A 5576-nucleotide genomic window follows, 5' to 3' on the forward strand; every position below is an offset into this window, starting at 1 on the left:
GTTCAGAGCTGACATTACAATAATAGGGTGGGTGAGCTTTATTTAAGGGATAATGTTCCTGGCAGTGGTGTATACATGGCAATAAAGGAGTGTGGCGGGTGATTAACACCAGTACAGAGCCTACGTGGTCCCTCCTTGTGGCGGGGGAGGGGAAAAGGAGCCTGGCAGGTCCCTGAGTGGCAGGGAGGTCCCACAGGTCCCGCACAGCTCCACGTGCGATGGCCTGAGGGGGCCACGGGGCTCCATGTGTCACCGTGGGGCTGTGTACCTGACCGTGGGGCTCCACGTGTGACAAGGGGCTCTGTGCTGGGAAGGCTGAGCTGCAGACACACGGGATGGATGGGGTCCCATCAAGGCAGGATTCATGTTGCCTGACCCTGGACACACAGAGCCACGTCTCCGTGTCTGCCTGGGCTCTTTCTAGTTAGTGGAGAGGGAAGGGCATTTTTTTGGTGTGGTTTACCTGACCTACTTCAGGTGTTTACTTTAGGATGAATTGAATTATTCTCAGAATTGGCTTTAGTTTCCATTTGCTATAATAAAGCAGAAGGTGGTGAGCTCAGATGTGGACCTGCGAGTCAGGAGGGATTGATCCTGTTGGAAATACCTTGCTCACTTTGTCCAACATTTTCACAGTGTACTTCTCTGCTTCTACTTTATTTTAAGGGTGAATTTTCTAAGGATGAGTTTTCTACAGTGTTTCTATAGAAGTACAAGTTAGGAAAGGAAAGTGCAGAGAACAAGCCTTGCACCTGGGCATTCAAGGTAATTTTTTTGATTTCTTGAGCCACATTTGCCCTGAAGGTCGATCTGAGCAATATTTGAAGCCCTGCCAGCCTTGGGCAAGGCACTTCCTCCTGTCTCCCTGCTCCTACAGTAATGCTGAGGATGGAGGGGCTCTGTGAATCCGGTTGCTTGCAGGCAGGATCTGTGCCGTGGCTCGGCTGTCTGCAAGCGTGACGGCAGTGAGATGGGGCTGGCTGCCAGCCCTTCATTAGAGACAGCCCTACAGCTTGCATGCAGAATGTTTTGGCTTTGAGGCCAGTACCTGATTCTGGTGCTTTGTATTAGGGCAAAAAGGAAAAAAAAAAAAACAACCAAAATTTAATAAGAATTGTAGATCCAGTCTCTGGCTCAAATGTGTCCAAAGCCTCTGCAGGAGCTCAGTGCCTGGAGGCAGCTGAGATGTTATTACAGCTGAACGTGGTGGGAGGGCAGCTCATCGCTGGAGCTCTGTTTAGGGTAGCAGCCCTGTAGTCTTCATGTGAACTGTTGGGTTGCAGTAATGAGAGGGCTCCATTACTATTTTAAGGGGAAAGGAAATATCCCTGCTCCTGAATGCATCAGCCGTGAGGCAGCAGGCAGGTACTTGCCGGAGGAGTTTCCTGCAGCAGAGGCAAATTCCCAGTGCCCCAGGAACTGGGAAGCAGTAAAAAGGCGATGTGAGCTCTGATCCCATCACCAGTCAAAGAGACTGACTGAAACTGGTGGAGCTGCCAGGCTGGTCCCACTCGAGAGAGTTAGTGGTGATATTAGCTAGAGGAAATTCTACAGAGTAAATATTAGCCTTATATTATGTAGAATTTTTAAGTGCTTCATTAATTTACAATTCCACTTTTTATTAAATTAATTTGCATTTTAATGAAAAAAATAAGTGGATCCAGCTCTCCTCTTGGAGTAGCAATAACGTGCAGCCTGTAGTGAAGGAGTGTGCCGGAGCAGAGGGTGAGGCAGCTCGGCAGTCCCAGCTCCCACAAGTGGCATCCCCTCTCTGAGGCATCCCCTCTCCCCTCCGCATCCTTGAGGAGCCTGGGGTGGATCTGGCTCCTTGCGCAGGGGCATGTGTGGGGACCAGGATGCAGACCAGGGCCTCTGCCAGAGCATGGATTGAAGGCTCTACGAGTTTGCAGGAGCAGGATGCAATGATCCCATCTCTTCATGGGAAATGCCTCTTGCTGTGGCACTTGTGCAGCCTTCCCCTCCTCAACACAGCCGTCCTGCATCCCTGTGGTCAGGTTTTCTCTTCTCCTTCTCCAAGAAGCAAGGGCTGTGATGTTAAAACACATCAGGACTGAAGAGCCCCTGCATCCTCTTCTCTGGGCAGGCTGGACAAATTGAAGGTTTAGCTGAAGGTAAAAAAAAAATTATTCTCATTGACAGGCACCCTTTGAAACGTGCACCCAGCGCTCTCCTCTGACGCCGTCAGCCAACGGCCCTGGCGGTGCCCTCAGAAGCTCAGTGTCTGTGCCTAATTGGGGATCGTTGCTCTTCAGGGAGACCAACATCATGACACCCCTTCACTGGCAGGTATCAATTCTGGAGAGCAAGCTTTTGTAAAGTAAATAGCAGAGATCATTCTGAAATCACTGCTGTTGAGCAGCTTGGCTAGTATTTAAAGTGTGCTAAAGGTAGTGTTTTTCTCTGTAAGGTGGTTTGTTTTTTTGGGTGGGTTTCTTTGTTTTTTGGTGTGTTTTTTTTTTTTTTTTTTGAGAGAGAGAATTGCAGATATGGTTACAGCTAGGCAAAGCGAAAAAAAAAAAAATCTACCAACCTCTCTGCCTCCTGGCCCTCAGATCAGTAGGTAACATCTCTGGTACATCCACAGACTCCTAAACTCTTCACTGGCTTATAAGCATTTCCTTCAAAGTCCTTCTACACTGCTTCAGAGAGTAATAATTTAATGATTCTATTCTTCAGGGCTTTGCTGATATAGGTTGACTGAAAATGACATGCTTTCCACCAAACCGTCTTTGCTTCCAGTCTCTTTTATCATCAGATTTGCTGTTAATCTCACAGGCAGCAAGCCGACATGTTCCTTTTCCTTTTTAGACAGGTTAATTTAATAAGCCTTTTAATTATTTTTACCAATAACATCCACATGCCTCCTAAGAGAACTTTGACTCTGTTACCTCATGACTCATGTGCTGCAATGACTTCAGTAACTGTAAACCACAAATAAGCATCTTCTGACCTCACAGCCAGTAAATGGCAGGAGCGACTTGACTCCAGGAGCACACAAACTTTAGTTCCTTGCAGCTTAGCAGAGGAACACCAGGAGCATTGTGTGTGTGTGTAGGTTTTTTTTTAGGAAGGAAAATTGAGCAATAAACATCCAGAGAAATGAGACATTTAAACATTCAAAGTAATTGATACCAGGAAAAAAATATGATAGGATGAAATCTATTCCTGCAATAAACTGTCCATTAGTTGGGCCATCAGCATAACCCTAATCTAAAGTTACGAGGATCCATTACAGATATAATCAAATACAATTTTCTATATTCCATGAATCAAAAGCACCATATGTATTAACAGCCTAGTTTGTCTTTTTGTTCCTTCCTTCTCCTGGAACAGTATATATCTGATTTCTTGTGTTATATTGCTCTGATGTCTGCTAAGGGCACCATGCCCTAGAAATTCACATTAAATAACCGAGAGCGAGCACTAGAAATGAAAAAAGTGAAATACTATCTAGACAGCTGGAAGTAAAAATATGAAAAGTGTTGCACTTACAGAAGGAAAAAAAGCCTATTTTTATGACTTGAATAGACAGTTTGGTATAAAGAGAAATTCCTCACCCAAGATCAGACGCACAGCTGAGCTGCAGCAGGCAGCCTGGACGCTGTGATCCGCAGTATGCCAGGGTGCCGTAGAGATACTGGCTTCAAAGAGCAGGCTGGGATGTGGGTATGGGTGGAGAGTGTGCAAAAGCCCAGAGGTTCCCAAACTTGCTGGGCTAATGACCAGTGCCATCCCAGGATGAGTTTTGGCTTTGTAAGCATGTGTGTATTGGGCTCTTAATGGAGACACTGCAGCCAGGGGGTGAGTTTGCAGCCAGATGTGGGCTGCAGGCTGCAGATGTGGGCTCACTGACCCAAGGGATGCTCCTTTCATCCTCAGCGCCTGACTTCCAGCTTGTCCTTTCTTTCCCCTTGTTTTGTAAATTTTTGTGTTTCTCGCCATTGACTGTTTGCCCTCCAGCAGCCCACTCCCAGGTCCCTGCTTGCTGCCTGTTCCCCTGCTCAGTGAGGGTTGTTTGTGTTTGGGCACGTGACGTGTCCCATCCTGTCCAGCTCGTGGACATGTCCTAGGTCTGACTGATGTCTCTGGCTCTCGTACCCATATCACACCCACTGTCATCTTTGAAATACAGAGAAGTTCAAAGCTGAGCAGTGTCCCCAGGTTCAGGAAGACTGGCACTGTCCACAGCTCTGGCATTCCCTTGGTCCTGGATCCCTCTTTCCTTCAGCCCTGTGAGCAGCAAGGTGACCCACTGGGCAGACCATGCACTCTGTCTTCTTTGTTTCCAGGCAATTATCAGGGGCTTTGCTTTGACATGAAACACTTTGCTGGTGACAGAGAAACCAATGTCTGGGGACATTTTATCAGAAGAGCCCAGAGGGAACTGTCTCAGTTTGTAAGGGCTCACACTTCCCCATGTCTTTGAGCAGTTTTCCAGAAAGGTGTGTGTGACCTGCATGTGGACACAACACAGGGGCTTTGGGGTGGGCAGCAGCGTCAGCAGGAGCCTGCTGTCTGGAGTGACCTCCTGTCCTTGCCACCTCATCCATTCTCCAGTTGTTCTCTAATCCCATCAGGAAAAAAATAAATCTTTTCTGTCTCCCTCGCCCATCCATTGGTTTATCTGTCACAGTTCTTATCCACAGGTGCTTCTGCATAAGAAGGGATGCTTTAATTTATTCATTACTCAGGACTTTGATGCCATTTCCTCCAGTATTGCATACATACTTCCACTGCTGACCTGCATTATTTAGCTCTACAAAACCTTTTGGCAACAGCCGGCAGGCAGATGCTCTCCAGAAGAGTGTTTGACATCGTGGTGTTGCTGGTGCACAGGGGATTTGCCGCGTGTCTTGGTGCCGTCAGCCTGGCAGACGCCGGTGGTGCCAGTCGGTGCCATCGCACACTCTGGGCCTCAGTTCTCGCCCTCTGCGATGTTTCACCTTGTGACGTGCTGCGGGCTCCCGGGGTGGGCGAGCTCCCTGTGCCAGCTGAGAACCAGGGTGGGACCTGGCAGAGGTCTTCTTGAGTGAAGCAGGAGCTGCAGTGAGTCTTCCATGCCAGCGTGGGGATCAGCATGTGGCAGGCTTGCTGCTAGATTCCAGGACAAGGAGCAAAAGGTTATAACAGGGTAATATTCTGTTGGTGACTAGGACGCAAGCTAGTGGCCCTGTAATCAGCATAAGTCAATTAATGGATGTGAGAAGCTGAGAGTCCCACTGCAGGAGCTGGGAAGTGAAAACCTGCTGAGGGCATCGAGTGGGAGAGGGATCACATCCCTTGGCTGAGTGGGATGCTGCCAGCAGCAGAGACGGGAGAAGGAGAGGCAAGAAGGAATAAAGTCTGATTTTGGATTTCTTTGCCAGAGAGCTGGGGATCAGCCAGATAATGAGGCAGCAAGTTCTGAGGGCAAAGGAAGAGCTTGGGACATGGGTAGCTGCTCATTAGCAGCCCGAGACACAGGAGCTCTTGCGGAGTTGCTAGCTCTTTGCTCTGGCCAAGCCTTTGAATGTCCCTGGAAGGAGGGTTTGCACGCTGGTCCCTGTGGCAGCGGG

This window comes from Antrostomus carolinensis, unplaced genomic scaffold (assembly GCF_000700745.2).
Source record: "Antrostomus carolinensis isolate BGI_N321 unplaced genomic scaffold, ASM70074v2 scaffold26863, whole genome shotgun sequence".
NCBI classification, from domain to species: domain Eukaryota; kingdom Metazoa; phylum Chordata; class Aves; order Caprimulgiformes; family Caprimulgidae; genus Antrostomus; species Antrostomus carolinensis.